At 41.6% G+C, this 17,545-nt stretch overlaps 1 protein-coding gene across 7 annotated transcripts in view; it reads left to right on the top strand.

The window, feature by feature from the left end:
• Positions 1 to 17,545, top strand: part of SLC6A1 (solute carrier family 6 member 1) — a 112,289-nt gene that overhangs the window by 29,031 nt on the left and 65,713 nt on the right. The window lies entirely within an intron of this gene.

Below are 17,545 nucleotides of genomic sequence, written 5' to 3'. Positions count from 1 at the left end.
TTTGTTTTTAAAATCCGAGAAGAGAGAGACTGTTTTCAAGGATTGGTAATGGGAGATAGAACCTTTTCATGTGTAGTTACTGATTCCTGTCTGATCCTGATTTACCACCACGTGATGGAAGCTCATTGGCCTTTGTGATATGAGTTACTGCTTGCAATTATTTTCTTAATGGACCTGAGTCCCCATCATAGCTGAAAATTCTTTGGTTGTTTGTGTGTGCAAAGAATGCAGCACTGGGCTCTCCCTATGTAGTACAATCCTACAGAAGGCCATATTTTTACTTGTTTTGCTTGGTTGCATCAGGGAGGAGTAGGGGCAGCTGTGCAGAAAACAGCCAGAGTCCCTGAGTGAGCTCCCTGAGAGAAAGTTGTGGGAGTACCAGCACTACAAGGAATACTGGAGGGAGTGTGGCTGGATGAGCCCCTCGCCTCATAATCTTCTATACTAACCAGTAGTCTTAGGCTGATACTGCGGGGAGTCAACCTAGACCTTGTTAAAGTGTGTAGCAGATTCTGCTCTTGCACATACTCTGGTAACAGGGCATTTGATTTTTTGGGGGGCTGGGTGGGAAATACACATATGCCAGTGCACCTGTTAATGGCCCTTGGGCCCTTTAAACTGGGAGCTGTAGTCGTAGGTCGCCTAATCACATACACTGCAGGAAACTAGATACAAGGTTTTCTGCTTCTGAGGCAGTGGTAGCAGAGGTCCCTAGTCGGCAATGTGTAGTGTGGGTCTCTCGTCTTCCAGCTAGTGGAAGCTTGGAAAACCATAGGTGGTTATTTTCCATTTATTTGCTCTTATTATGGAACTCCTGTGTTGGAAAATAAAGCCACTGTGGAGGAAAGGGTCTTGAGCTGGGAGCTTTGTTCTACTTTTCTAACTGGTGATTTTGCCCACTGGCTTACAACCTTTTTAGGGACCAGGAAGCATTTGGGCAGAATATCTCCAACCACTTGCACCAGTGCATGTCCCACACCTCTCCCCAAGATGGCACTGGTTACTAAAGCCTAAGGTGCACTAAAGAAATTCCCAGAGAGAGTGTCAGGTTAAAACACACAGATGTGAACAACAGATTCACTTAGCCATGGCCAGATTATACCCATGGGAGAAGGTTTGGGGGGCTCAAACTCCATAACACACATCATAGTTCCCTTGAAATCCCTTCAGGTGAGAGGGACTATTGAGAATGCAAAAGAAACAGGGTGTACGGCTTCCCCACACCATATATCATGGGAATCCACTGGGAGGAGAATCCTCATCCCCACTTGGCCTCCTCTGGCCACTGCTCTCTCCTGACACCTTATACCTGAGCAAAGTTCCCTTCAGAATGGGGACAATGTAAGTTAGGTCTTGAATTACTACTTGTTCAGCCAGTAGTGAAGTAGGCATAGATAACTACTGTGCTAGCCATTGCCTGGAGACACCGGGGGAAGGGCACAAAACTGCTGACAGTGGCTTCTTCCCTTGTCATTCTAGGACTGTTAAAACTACTTAAGTAAGGATAAAAAGAACAGGAGAACTTGTGGCACCTTAGAGACTAACAAATTTATACCTTTAGTCCTTTTGGTATGATGTCCGTCTGTTTGCATTTGGAAAGGAAGATGATGTTTGTCTGTATCTGTACAAGTATTTTCATGAAGTTGATGGATTTCCATTCCATACAGCTAAATTCAGTGCCTTGCAGAATGACACGTTTCCGAGTAGCAGCCGTGTTAGTCTGTATCCACAAGGTGCCACAAGTACTCCTGTTCTTTTTGCGGATACAGACTAACATGGCGGCTACTCTGAAACCTGTCATTAAGTAAAGATGTAAGGGCTATTGTGAGGTAGAGAGAAGGAGAGAGCATGCAGTGTGCCTGGCCCTTGTCCCTTCTCCTCAGGATACATCAGCACTGTTTTGCTACACTCCATTCAGAGAAGTGGAGGGCAGCATGAGCCCCTCTGTTACAAGTAATGCCTGAGCTGATTTTATTATTTGCCTGCTTTTCCATGTTTATTTATTGACGAATAAAATATGCAGAATTTTGCAGAATTTTTAAATATCATGTGCACAATTTTTTATTTTTGTGTGTGCAGAATTCTGTCAGGAGTACATTACTTGTTTACATTTTTAATGGATTTAAATAAGTAGATCTATCACGGAAACATTTCCTTTGGTCTTAGGTTTTATAAAAACTTGTTCTGATCAGTCAGTGTCCGTTCCAAGTCAATCTTGCAACGTGCTGAGTGCCCTCAATGGAATTTGTGGATGCACTGCCCTTAATAGGATCAGGCCCTTAATTTGCACAATTAATTTTAATGGATGGTAGTGAATCTTCGCTGGTTCTGTTATACTGATTGATGGCTTTAGTCAGATGATAAATTAGGGAAGGAAAGAACAGTCATATAAGATGTGTAACATGCACTGCACACAAAGTAGCTGATACGCATTAGCCAAGCAAATCTGCTTGTTTTCTCCATTTATATTTTTTACCATGTATAGCCATTTGGGACCACTTTTATATAATGCTTTCTATGCATTAATTCAAGGGTATCTTTATCTCAGGCTTAATGTTTGCTGTCTTGGGAAGGCACTGCCTCGTAAAAGCTAATGTATCTTTCCTGCTTGCAATATTTTACAGTGTGATAAGAGCTTCCCTCTGAAGAGAAGACACAGGAAATCAATCACAACCAAACAGATGTTCAGAAGTAGAATTTTTACTTGGGTGTGGGGAAGGATATATTTCAGAAAGTAAATCACTGGTGAAAAAGTAAATACAGATAAATAGGTATCAATGTAACATTCTTAATTCTGTAGCTTGGATCAACCTTGAGATTGGAATGAGGAAAAGACCAAAGAAAATGAAAGGAAGAAATGGATTCCTTTTTATCTTTTATGTCCTATATTCACAGGGATGCGCAGGTGCAGCAATTGCTTTTAAAACGTTAATTGTTTGGCAAGGAGCCAAGCTTCCCAGTGGCATAAGCAGGTGTAATTCCATTGGTATCTGTGGTGTTGAGTCTCTTCATTGAAATCAAAGGAGTTGCATCTGCTCATGCCACCAATGAACATGGGCCCAGCACTTTAGTGTGGGACATTGTCATCTTGGGACAAGTATTAGGCTTAAAAATCCTTTCCCTTCCAGCGTTAATTTCACTTCCAAAGAAGAAATCATATTTCCTTCAGATGGCTTGGGCTGGAGGATTTGCAGGAGCAATACTGGGATTCAGAATAGGTCACTTTATAAATTACAGACTCACTGGACTAAATTTTTCCCTTGGTTAGTCCATGCAAGGCATCCAGAATCATTGGTTAGGCCATCAGTATGAATTGAGGATGTGGATATATAACTGAGAGCAGAATCCAGGCTTCCTGAGTCTAGGTTATCACTTTCTCTATTAAGTGGAACATTTCTAGTTTTGCTGTACGGGAGGAATTCACCTCTGCACTGGAATAATGGATGCAAAATGGCCCTAAAGAGGAATACTTCTGCCTGCTGTCTGGTTCTCTGCCCACATCTCATGCAGGGGGCATGCCAAGGATAGAAGGGAATAGAAGGTGGCATTTATAGGGCATTCCTATGCCCTGGCTATTATACAGCAACTCCAGGATCAGAGTTGCTAGCCACCTCCCCTCTGTTTCTGTGCTGGGTTGTACACTAACACATGAATTTAGGCTTCAGTGTATGTGTAATATATATGTGGGAGGGGTAAAATCTTGCTGGAAACCTTATGTCACGCGGTCTGGAGTGGCTCATGACCATGAGTGCCAACCTCAGGGCGGACGGTCAAGAAACACAGCATGAACCACAAACTGGTTGTGTGTTCTATACTTAGATTTCACCAACCAAGTAACAAATGTGAACTCCTAAAGCACCATAGCAGCCTTAATAGGAAGCCACAGACATTTCCCTGGGGTACTCTGATCTATCATGCCACCCAGGCAAGCCTGCCTCTGTGATAGATGGTTCCTCACACCAAAAATGACAATATTATTCAGGTTACTCCCAGTCCCAAAGGACCAGTTACTTACCCCAGGTCAATTGTACTCTGATCTCAGACCAAAGACAGCACTTGTAACCAGCCCTGTGACAAACTAACTAAAGGTTTATTAACTAGGAAAAAGAAATGAGAAGTTATTTGCATGGTTAAAGCAAGTAAACATACACAGAAGTGAGTTACAATCTTACGTTCAAAAGGTAATAGAAGCTTCTATAATAAGCAAGTTTTATGTCCTTTATGGCTAACTCAAGCCAAGCAGCTTGGGAATCTCTTGTTTATGTTTAGGAATCTTTGCTCCTCAGAGTGCAGACAGCATAAAGATAACAATTTCCCCTTAACAGACATTTTTGTTCCCTTCCCTCAGCATTCAAGCTGTGAGGGGACATGGGCTTGCGCACTTACTTTCTTCAGGAGTGTGGGAGAAGCAATCAGAAAAGTCTTTTGTCCACAATGGCTGATCTGATGTCTGTAGAGCTTCTTTTGTTGGGGAGGAGACAACACCTCTTGTAAACTAGCATCTCACACTTGGTAATGCTTTTCCCCTGACTATGGGGAATTTACACTCTTAGCAAATATTTTTATAGTTACAGAGCAAACATTTAAACACTACTTTATAACCCAGGATACAGATATTATAAGTAGGATTAATATATGCAGCATCCTATAAGCGTTCCATAAAGTCTACACATTAAATATGTTCTTATAACTCTAATATCTATTTCACCAATACTAACACATGTGAACTAGAGTGGTTTCCAGCTATGCATTGGTCAGTGTTCAGTAAGGCCCAGGGCCTTGGCATGAGCTGGCACTTGGACTGCCAGGATCATAGCTTAATACTGAATGTCATGGCTTTTGTTGGTTTAAAAACCTATTGAATTAAGATTCTTGAGTAGGTCCAGTGGGTTTACCTTAATTGTGGAAACCAGGAAACTTAAGCACTATGGTGGTTCTGACATTGCCTTGCTGTGTGTCTTTGGTCAGATCACTTAAAATCTGTTTCTCATTTTTCCAATTATATAGACAGAATAATGCTATCTTGCTTGCGTCACTGTGTTGTTATAAGGCTTAATTAAATACCCACAATATGTGAGTCAATTATGTTCACTATATTACAGTTTTGTTCTCATAATTTTTATAAAACAAACAAAATTTACTGACCCATGAAGATGTGCATGTGCATATACTGAGTTTCTATGTCATCATATTTCTGTAATCTTTATCCTTCCTCAACTCATCGCTACACCCCTGTTCCCCTCACTAGCATCCCATCTAATGCTCAGAGTGTAAGTTCTTTGGGGCTGGAACATAAGCTATCCTCTTTCTGCCCTCACACTCATAAAAATTCAATTGAGGCATGCCAAGTAGGGCCACCTGTCCTAGTTGTATCTGGGTGCTGGGATTTTGTCAGGAAATGTTATCACTGATCTGCTTATTGCTACCATAATGTGATCGATATGGCAATTTCCTGCAGTATCATTGAAAGATCGTATTTTGTTAAGTTTATGTATTATTGTGGGCTAGGATTGTAGGCAATCTTTCGGTGGGGTGGGGACAGGAGACTAATGTTAGAACTGGGATTTCAAAAGACTATATTGAAAATGTGCCAGACAAGATGGATTTGGGGGATAATAAATGTTAAATGGATTTCCAGAAGATTCCCTAGGGAGTGGTTAATGAAAATTCCTCACCTCTGGTTATGTGAAAACCCAGCCTTTTGAAGCTATGCCTTGGGGAGATGGTCATTGTCTGCTGGTTACCTGCAGAAGGCCAAGATCAAAGGCCCAAGCTGATTAAAGAAATGACTGATCTGCTCAGCCTGTGTTCTCATTCTGGATCTAAGACAGATGGACTTGTAACCACAGGGATAAAACAAGTTTTGAACGACTAACACCTACCAGAGCCCTAGGCTAGAGTTAGGGTGACCTTTAGTGAGCTTTATAGCATGTGTGTAGGAATTTGTATTGTTTTAATATGTTTCTCTGTAATGCTTAAGAATAAATGTGCTTGTTTAGAAGAAACTTGTGGTTATGTGTAATTGCAGGCAGTACACTGGTCCTAGGCTTCAAAGAGCTAACAAAGTGCAGGTACTGGCCTGTTTAGGCAGTCTGGCTTGCTGGGGATATCAGAGCGTAAATCCAGGGAGCTGAGCAGCCTTAAGATCCTGGTCAGAAGGGAGTGACATTGATCTCTGTCCAGAAGAGGTGACATCTGGGAGCTGGAATTCTTTAAGTGAGTGTTAGTGGACCACGGAAGGTGAAAACATGTGCAATTAACATGAAACTGTGACATAAATGTTGTCACTGACTACTCATTGTTACTGTAACACCTCAGAACTTTGTGCAACTTACTATGAAGGTAACCAGAACACTGCTCCTTCTAGTCTCTGTCTCTTCCTTTAAATTGATTTCTGGTTTCTGAATATGTATGATTCTGCTAGAGATCTTCTATAATATCACCCTTTAAACACCCCCCACTACACACACACAGAAATTAAGCAATTTCTTGATTTTGCCAGGCTCCTGGGCTAATCTAGTTCCCTCCATTAGAGAGAAGGGAGGAATCTGAAGGTTGAGGGTTCTGATTCAGTCTAGGTCCATTTATTGCACAGCATGTGTGCTTTTCCTTTTTCATATATATTTCTTTTTTGTAGTGCAGCTATGGTTAAAATATGGGTAGAAAAGCAACTGATTTAAAAAGGATCTTTTCCTACTGACCAGATCAGCTTCCCATGGGAATTCTGAACCATGCCTGCTTGCTTTACCTGAAGAAGAGCTCTGTGTAGCTCAAAAGCTTGTCTCTTTCACCAACCAAAGTTGGTCCAATAAAAGATATTACCTCACCCATCTTGTCCTGCTAATATCCTGGGACCTACACAGCTACAACAACATTGCTTGCTTTATTGACTATTTTACTCCTGTTTTCACTACAGAGCTAATATAAATGTGGGAGAGTGAGCTGGATTATTTTTTGATTGGAACATCATTTGCAGAATCATTAACTAACCCAGCTTCAAACCTATGACTTTCATGGTTTCAGTGCCATTATTACACATAAGGTGGTTTGTCATGTCAAAGTATTGGAAGATGCACAGCAGCGTCATAGCAGAAAGTTGGGAAAAATCAGAATCATAGCCGAACAAAACAAATCACAGGGCATTAAAAATATATATTATTACAGTATTTGTATCTTATAAATAAGACCAACAAAGGGTGGTGGGAAGCAATGATTGCCTTTGTGTTTATACAGTGCCTAGTACAGTGGGGTCCTGGTCTATGGCTGAGGATCCTAGGGGTTACAGTACCAGAAATAATAAAGACGAATTATTATCCCCATTTTACAAATGGCAACTCAGATACAGAAATGGTGACCTGCCCAGAAAGCAAGTCTCTGCTTGGAGGCCTGTGACAGGGAGATCTGTTGAACCAAGATGTTTTGAGACACTGTCCAGTGCCTTAATCACCAGAGCAGCCATCTGGTGTCTGGGCCCATTCAGTAAAGTAAAACCTGAAGCATTTACTGAACTTTAAGAATGTGCTTAAATCCTATTGGTTTAAATCAAAGCTGACTTTAAGTCAAAGACTAATCGAATTTAATTAACTTAAAGAAGTGCTTAGCCACTTTCCTGAATTAGGGCTTAAGTATTTTGCTGCATCAGAAACAAAATTGTGTTTCAGAATTAATAAAAATTAGCACAAACCTTCATTCATATTGGGAAAATCCATACTTCACATAGACTATGGAATGCTCTGCTGAAGCTTTGCAGACTGGTAGGACTTGGGAAGACAGCATTGTATCACTTACACTTGATTCATGTTTGAAAGATTGTCTAAATAGCCGTATAGGCTGGAAACTTTTTTTTTTAAGTGAGCTAATGCAGTTCTACACACTATGGAACATCCATCAATCTGCTTTTAAATTGCAAAAATCACAAAAGTCCATGACAAATGCAGACAGTATAACAGATTCCTAGCCTTGATGAGGATACGTGAGCCAGAATGAACACAGCTTTGTTTTCAGATCCCAGGATGCATTTGCAAGGCTGATGGTATGAAAACCATTCTTTTTTACTGGTAAACTGAGCAAAGGCAAATCAGGCACAATGAAAATGGAATCCCAGATGCCATTTTTAGAGTCACTTTTCAAAGCATAAATGCATCCCTCATTTCCAAGCTGCATGGAGTTAGTGGGTAGTGAGACAAATGCAGAATGATTTTGTCATCTGCAAAACATTTTCTAGTTGTCTTTGTAGTCGTCGATCCTTATTTCTCTTGTTTGTTTCTTTGCAAAATAAGCTGCTTTGTAATGAAGCAGAACTAAGCAGCCTGATCTCTGGTGTAGTTCAATATTTTGCTTTTCCTTTGCCCCCAAATGTGGTGACCCACTTCCCAATAGAACCAGAAAACAAAAGAAAAGAAAAAATAAATTCTTACCTGGTTTGGAACAATTACCTCTCTTTGGAATTATTTCTTGTAATAAAATATGTTTATTGTCGTGGACTTCTATAGTAACTAAATATTCTACACCCTTGTGAGAGAGGGAGATAAGGATGATTTTATGCAGCACTGAAAGCCAATTGTAATGTACTACTGACATGCCCTGAAGGTTCCTGATCAAGGTTTTGGGGGGAAAGTGTGGCTGTAGAGAATTCATCCCATGATTTCTACTAGACCCAGCCAGCTGATGCCAGAAAAGAGTTTAGTAAGAGCTTTGTGAATACCTATGTAGTGTAGACATGAGCAATAAAGCTCATAGTTATGTTACTCAATATTAAGTCTCAGTGCTTTGATTTAGGAGCTTCCAGTAATCAGGATACAACAGCAGTCATATCTTGAGATTACAACAGCTGCTTAACAGCACAGGGTAAATTTAAGTAGACAGAATATAATTACCTGAGTTGGAATTAACCAGGGGTCTGGGGTTAACTCTAGAAAAATGCCAAGGGATCTTTTATGGCCACAGATTATTCTGATGTTACTTTTGGATCTCATCCAAAAGATGGACTTTTTGTGAGGAATATGGTCATAGAAAGAATCCACCCAGCGTATAAAGCAGTATCTATGTGTAATAATGCGTGTGCAGGAATTCCTAGGGAGAAATATATTAGACAGTTTGGCTTTGAAGCAGTTTGGATAAATTATGTCTGAAAATCAAAAGAGTTGATCAACAATGAGGCTATGTAATGAGTACTTTATGTTGTCCCAGAGGTTCTAATATCAAGCAAGCAGTCCTGTGTGCCACTGCCAAGTAGCTGAAATTATACTAAAATCATAAATGAGGCATTGCACATTTTCTATCCAAACACACACATTCTTAACCTCAGGCTCTTGTGAGATACCTTAGGCCTCCCTCCAAAAAATATCAGGACTTCAGGGATGCAAATAGAAACAGTGACATTGAATAGAATGGGAGCAATAGAGAGATGAGTCCTGTTCATGTAGGCTATGAAGAGGAGACTCCCCCTGCTGTTCAGAGTAATATAGTAAGGAAGCACATTGTTCTTGATTGTTTATATAATACAGTGGGACACAAGTGGGAGCTTTGAGTGAGGCTCAGAGATCTCAGGGGAGGAGGAACAGCGAGAGAAATGGGGTGAGAGACGGTGATGGGGACTCTAAGAGGAAGAGAGGGAGTGGGGAAGGGAGCAGAGCTAGCTGTGAAGTTGCTGCAGGGGAAACAGGCCATCTGCCCCTGAAGATGTGGAGAAAAAAAGTACTTTGGTTCCCAACAGGCAGTGAATATTCAAATTTATGTAAATAAGCAATTGCACTTATGTAAATTTGACCTGCAGGCTTTTACGGGCCCAATGTGGGCAGGCCTGGCCAAATCCCAGAAGACATTTTGACTGTAAAATCCATCCAGATGGGATTTTAAATGCTAAATTTCATAATTATCTCTCCTTTACATCCCATCTGACACTATTCTAGCATTCTGGCTAGTATTCTAGACTATTGTCAAATTAAGAAGTATTCATCCTTGGCACACAGATATTTCACTTCTCCCAGGATAATATTTCAGCATGATGAAAGAATATTGCCGTAGTATAATTTTCCTTTGTTGTTTTGTGTTAGCAAAAAGCCTGCAAACTCAAAGATGTGCTGCACTTATTAGGGTGGCAGCCAGAATCCTGTTGTACGGCCAATCCACACACACACACACACACACACCTCCCCCCCGCCCCCGGCCTTGTACTTCAAAACCAAAAATTCCTTATGGTATCAGGATTTGAAAACTGAATGATATTCACTTGCATGGGCGGGCGGGCAGGCAAGCTAAGGAGTCAGCTGTGTGGTCTTGACACTTGAAGACTTCCACCAACCCCTAAAGCTGATTCCCCTTTGACACCTGCTCATGGGCATTTGGCTCCTCCCCTAAATCCTCTTATATCCTGCCATCTCCTCTACACCCTCTGTCCCTGCTGTCCACAACACTTCCACTGCCTCCCACCTCAGTCCATCCGGCCGCAGAGATGTCAAGGTTTGCAGAGCTGCATGTGTGACACCCCTTGTTCTTGAGAGTCCAGTGGGGATGAGGGCAGGCATGATGGGCTGGGAGAGGAGGGCAAATGTGTGAATGTTGAGAGATGCATCTGATTCTGCTGCCTTCTCCTGCTCCCTCCTTGACACACCCAGATGCCTCATCTCCTTCTCCCTGGAACCTCCCTTCCCCAATAGGGAACAAGGGCTGACTAGCAGAATTGAGATCAGGAAGGAGTTGGGGCTGCAGGGAGGAGGGGAGTTCAAGTAGTGTAAACTGAAAGAGTTGTACTGCAGCTGGACTTCTGGCATAGCATAGGGGTTCCCTCTTCCTCATAGACCAGGCTGCAGCCCTCAAGTACAGCCTTGTTCCTAGGCAAGGGAGATCCTGCTGCAGTCTCTAATCCTCTCTGGCTCTCAACATTCCCCTCCAGAAAGACATAGGAAGCCTTGGTGGGCTGGAGAAGGCAGGGAAACTCTCTCCTGGAGTCCCCCACTGAGGCTCTGTTGCTTGGCTGTAATTTGGAGCCTGGACAGAGATGCTTATTCAGTGCCTGGCCAGGGGCTGGGAAGGCAGCTCAGAGCTAAGTTGATGGAGTGCTTAAAAGTTTAAATGCATAAGGACTTAATTGTCCTGAGCTGGTGTCCCAGTCACTAGCTAGCTACAGAGGTAGCCGTTCTGCTTGGCTGTCCAAAAATCCTTTAACTCCCCCTACAAAACTATCCTTCACGAGCCCCTCTGCTTCATTATGCCCCCCCAAAAAACTCCCACTCCTCCTATAATACCTCCTCCTCTATCATATATCCTGGCACACTCCTGTTTGGCCCCAGTATACTGTGTAATAGCCCTCCTGCACTGTGTCCTTATAGAACTGTTCCTCCTCTAGCTGCCAGAATGTTTCCTCGTCCCCCATAACACGCTCATTCCTCTTCCTGTCCCCAACCCCTTGGCTCCTCTGAACTTCCAACATGTCCTCAGAAATAAACACCTTCTTCCAACCCCCCCCTCAGTACTCCTCTCCTCCTGTGCCCCCAAGACCTCCGCAACAACCCGTCCCACCAGGATTCACCAGAATGTTGCTTATGAATGTGATGATGTCTTACTGTTGCTGGGGAATTCTGTGTGGATGCACCACATTCGTCCCACTCTCTTTGTTCCTCCTTCCCCCTCTTCTGAGCAAGATTTACTCTCGCCTACTGTTGGGGAGAGGAGTTTGAGAAACTTGCTCTCTCAAATGGGAGCTTTAAGGTTTATGATTCCCCAAGCTTTTCTCCGCAGCCATGATGGCTAGAAACTTACCTTTTCCCCCCGCTGAATGTCATCACAGGAGCTGAAGTTTTAAGAAAAACACGAAATATCATGAGAGTTGTCAACTATTCTTGGGGATTCCTTCTGTCATCATTGTTCTGTTTGCACTACCTGAGATTCTAAAAGTGCCAATCAGATCTGTGGACTCCAAACAAGCTATGTGAATGGGACTGTAATGCTTAGCAGCCTTTCTGTAGGTGATTAAAATCAGGAGAGCTGCTGCCCACATTGCAGCTCTGTCTAAAGGTTTGCTGGCAGGTACATATGATATACGGTATATATAAAATGGTGGGGTCTAAATTAGCTGTTACCACTCAAGAAAGAGATCTTGGAGTCATTGTGGATAGTTCTCTGAAAACATCCACTCAATGTGCAGCGGCAGACAAAAAAGCTAACAGAACGTTGGGAATCATTAAGAAAGGGATAGATGATAATACAGACAATATCGTATTGCCGCTATATAAATCCATGGTATGCCCACATCTTGAACACTGCATGCAGTTGTGGTCGCCACATCTCAAAAAAGATGTATTGGAATTGGAAAAGGTTCAGAAAAGGGCAACAAAAACTATTAGGGGTATAGAACAGTTGCCATATGAGGAGAGATTAATAAGACTGGGACTTTTTAGCTTGGTAAAGAGACCACTAAGGGGAGATATGATTGAGGTCTATAAAATCATGACTGATGTGAAGAAAGTAAATAAGGAAGTGTTTTTACTCCTCATAACATAAGAACTAGAGGTCACCAAATGAAATTAATAGGCATCAGGTTTAAAACAAACAAAAGGAAGTATTTCTTCACACAATGCACAGTCAACCTGTGGAACTGTTTGCCACAGGATGATGTGAAGGCCAAGACTATAACAGGGTTCAAAAAAGAACTAGATAAATTCATGGACGATAGGCTGTTAGCCAGGATGGATGGGGTGGTGTCCCTATCCTCTGTTTGCCAGAAGCTGGGAATGGGCGACAGAGAATGGATCACTTGATGATTACTGTTCCGTTCATTGCCTCTGGGACAGCTGGCATTGGCCACTATTGGAAGACAGGATATTGGGCTAGATGGACCTTTGGTCTGACACAGTATGGCTGTTCTTATGTTCTTGTGTCACCAGCTGGAATATGGCATCATGGAACTGAATAGGTTGTGATGTCCTATCCATTGCTTTACTGTTAGTGATTTTTAGTTTAAATTTTGTTCACATTTACAGTATTCACTCATGCGATCATAGATTAATCCTTCTATATTTTTATTTTAAATTAAAATTCACATTTTAATGCTAAATTAGAAAATAAGAACAGTTAAACCGCATGAAGAGGCATTATCTAGAAAAGTGCTATCACCATATCCATAAGGGTTAGCTATTGGAATGATCCACTTAATACTAAATTAGAATTAATCTGTATACCCTTTAAGAGTCATAAAGGCACAAACAAAAACCTTGCAGTGGTGATTTTGGGTCCAACTTTAAAGGTATTTAAATGCTAAAGATGCAGATAAATGCCTAGTGGGATTTTCAAAAGCACCAACTCATTATGAGTTAAGTATTCCAGAGAGGTCCCACTGGTGGGAGGTAACTGCTTACATGCTTTTGAAAAATTGCACAAGGCACCTATTTGCATCTTTAAGTGCCTAAAAACTTTTAAAAATCTGGTCTTACCCCTTAAGGTTACTGCTACTTTTGCTTAACTTCATCCTTCCAATTCAGAGTTCCTGAGGGCTGCCATAATCCCAGTTGTTCCAATAAAGAGATAATCTTCTTTGTCATGATTATTTTAGCAGTACTAAGCAAGCATAGGAAACAGTGGGAGTACATTGGGTTTCAGGAACATAGACACTTTGGGGTTTAGTTACTCATTTTTTTACATAATAGCCATTTGAAATTGCGTTGTCTGTGGGAGCCCTTTTCAAGTACTGAAGTTCCCTATTAAGGTATAACAGTGATGTTTGTGATCTGTAGTATACTGTCTTGCAGAGAGTCAGTGAGACAAAGCTCAGGAATGGAAGTTCTGTGCAGAAGATTTTAAATGAGGCTGGGAATCTGTTCTTCTAACTTCTTCGTGATGAATGGTCTTCATTTATCCTGGAAAGAAGAGTATTCAAGGGAAACTGCACTCCATAGTTGAAAGAAGTAATGGTTATGAACTGCCATTTAATCAGGGAGGCTAATTAAGTTTTAGCTCTAAATGTTTCCATGGGAGAGCTGCTGCATATGGTTCGCTGTAGTTGGAACTGCAATTGCAGGCAATTATGTAGTCCTTCATTGGGCAAAAACTGAAAGCTCATAAAAAGAGGGATGTTCAAGTTGTTTGGCTTTCACAGAGATCTTGAATTCTTCAGAATTATCCCAAGTCTAAAGATCAGATCCCTGAGCTAGTTCCCTACAAATGAAATGAGCCATTGACAAAACATATTAATTTGGCAGGAAAAGATGAATAATCTCAAAGGTTGTAGAGTGTACATCATAAATGACATTTTTATACCTTTTTAATAACATCAGACTTAATAGCACATAATAAATACACATGCAACTTGTACACAGATAGAAAACCAGCCCTTTAACAGAATTATTGTTTAATCTTCCAGCAACACAACACGTGTAATTTTATAAAGCAATAGGAAGAGGTAAGGTACTTGAACACAATTATACACTAGCTCATCAGATGCAAGCAAAGGGCCCAGTTCTGTAGTCCTTAGGCAAAACTTCCAATAGAATCAATCAAGAAGTTTTACTTGAAGGTAGGCAGACCCACATTGCCTAGTGAATAGAGTGCTGGCCTGAGACTCAAAAGAACTGGGTTCCGTTCTTGGCTTTGCCACTAGCCTGCTGGGTGAACTATTACTAGTAGCATTTTGTCATGAGTCACTCTTGCAGAAGGATTCAATTAACAATGTGTTTGAATGTCTCCAAATCAAGCTGTGATTGGCCAGGAGGAGGGCAGGAGAAATAGCTGCAACCACAGGTTAAATAACTTTGAGGTGCTGGAGGGAGGCTGAGGAATAATATTTCTCATCTAATATCCACAGGCAGCTAAGAATACAAATGTGGTTGCCTGGCAAGAAAATGTGGTTGTCCCACTTTCCAGACTGTGATCTCATTTTCTCAAGTAAATTAAAATGGAATATTGTTGCTTTCATGGTTGCCTGAGGACGTTTATTTCTCGGCATTCCATTTGTTCTGTTACAGATTATTGTGCCAGTGTTTCTCAGTTGTATTCTCTTCTTTTCAGTACGTCCATCGCCCATTTAGTTTAATATAAATGACAATGCCACTAATGCCACCAGTCGGAGAGGGTGAGTCAGAATCGAGACTGTCATAACTTATTTCAGATGTAAGCGAAAATTCTAATACCTGAGCAACATTATGGATAATGGCCGTCTGGTCGGAAGCCTCAGTCTAATCCTACAAAGCAGCACTAGAGCAATCGTCAATTAAGTGCTGCCTGCTGTTGCTGCTGGTTCCTAAGGGACTGTGTTCCCAAACATGTCCTTGGTCACATTTCAAGGCGCTAATTAAGGATGGAAAGCATCTGCATTTGGACCACTCATATACCTCTTCACCAGCTCCTGGAGTGTGCTTTGCTATATAAATTGGCATGGGCTTGTTTTGATTAAGATCCACTTGGTACCACTGCAGTGCTAAGGATAACGAGAATAGTATTTCCACCATGAGCAACATACCCTGAAAGGCAGATGCACTGGTGGTTAAGGGTGGGATTTTCAAAAGTGCCTATGTGATTTGGGAGCACAAGTCCCACTGAAAGTCACCTAAGCTCTCCTGAAAATTCCACCCACATTTGTAGTCTCATTTGTTGTGGATTTCATGATACTTAAGAGTAATTTTAGAGGTAACCCCTGACAGGTATTGATCCTTCTGGAAAAGGGCTAAGTAGGTTCTGCTGATTCAGAGGTGGGTGGTTTATAGCCCCACCTAGATGTAAGGGAAATTGGAGCAGCTATCTAAAGAAAGAGCATCTAGGGTGTGGGCTGAGTGGTTGTCAAGAACCCTCTGCTTGGGGAGATGATAGGAGATGTATTTTGTTATTGTTAATTTAATTGTTATTAAAGTCACGCTCTCGGAAGGGGATCAGCTTTTGACTCTACACATGTGCAGACTTCCCCATCATTTGATTTCATCAGACTTCATTTGATTCAGGATGATGGATATATTTATTTATTTTTAATCCAGAAAACCCAACTGGGTGCCCTGTGTTCCAGATATTTTTCAAATATTTTTGAGTAGTTTTCATACACCTGCATTTAAAATGGTTAGCTTGCCAATCAAGGACAAATTAGCAAATTAAACTTCCTGGCCCTTGGCAAACACAGCTAACCTTGCAACTACAAGGTTGTTAAAAAGTAGCAAAGAAGAGGCCATCTCTTTCCCAAAATGAAATCAAACTGTGTTATGCAACAACTGCAAGTGAGGATTTGTCTACACAGCAAAGTTTTACCAGTTATACCAATATAGTAATACCGAGATAACTCTTTGCAAGTTACAGGCTAAAGTCAGTGGGGATGCATGGACATGAGAGGTTATTTTGTGGGCTAGCTTAAAGCAACCAACATTAGCTAAACTATAAGGGACTCTTAGGCCAGGTCTATGCTAGAAAAGGTTTGCTGGCATGGCTATGCTGACACACTCTTTGTGTCAATGACGCTTGTACTGCCAAAAATGTGATTTTTGCCAGCATAGTTTATACAGTAAACTATACCATCAAAAGCACTTTATGCTATGTGTCTACACTAGAGCTTTTTCCAGTATAGAAGTGACAAAAATTACACCCCTAACGAATGTTGATATACCAGCAAAAGTTTTTCATGTAGGCTTGGCCTTATACTAGAATCAAAATGCGCCAAAAGGGATTATACCAATATAACTATGTTGGTTCAACTTAATACCCTGGATTATACAAAAAAACCTTTTCCATGTAGAAAAGGCCAAACAAAGCCTTCTCCCTCTTGCTTCAAACCATCTACTTTGGCCTGTAAATTGCAAATATTACTCTGCCTCTTAAAAATCAAAATGTTTCTTGGAGCATCTGCTTACCTTACTGGCAAAAAATACTGCCTTTGAATGGACAGACCTGAGATCAGAGCACAGATGGATAGTGCATTGAAACTGAAGCTTTGTAGTGCACTTCTCCCCAGTCCCACCATCTTCTCCAAGCCATTGTTTATGTAGCTGACCTCAGTCAGACCTAGGCCCTTCCCCTTGTCCTGCCCCTTCCCATCTGAATCGCATTTCCATTCCAGTGCTGTGCTCAGGCCTTCTCCACTTACCACTGAGACCACTCAAGCTGCTATGATTGTCATTCAGTTAACCTTGTTGGCCTGGTCTGGTGAACAGGAAACCTGACACTTCACTTGCCCAGATAGTACATCTAGTTTTCCTAGGGTTATGAGCCTTTGACTTTGACCCCCATAGACTGTTTGTGGGCCTAAATTATCTTCCCCCAAAGTGGGCATTGGGTCTACATGGTACTGAGCAGCATCACCAGCTTGGGGTTTGGGGACTGTGCTCAGCAAGTGTGGGATTAGTTTTGGGGATGCAGCCTCTAGCTGCACTTGTATGGCTGCTGCAGAGGCTACCAGGATGCAAACAAGTGTTGCTTATTCAAGTTAAATTGACAAAATGTGGCCGATTGAGTTGCCGCATTCAAGCCATCAGCTCAGAACTGTTGTGTTCTCATGGATGTGTCAGTGCTCACTGGATAAAGTCCTTATCTTTGTTTCTTTGTTGCTACCAGTTTCATTGATGGTTTAGAAGGAAAA

This window comes from Lepidochelys kempii, chromosome 7 (assembly GCF_965140265.1).
Source record: "Lepidochelys kempii isolate rLepKem1 chromosome 7, rLepKem1.hap2, whole genome shotgun sequence".
NCBI classification, from domain to species: Eukaryota; Metazoa; Chordata; order Testudines; family Cheloniidae; genus Lepidochelys; species Lepidochelys kempii.
This window is presented reverse-complemented; position numbering and strand designations above follow the sequence as displayed.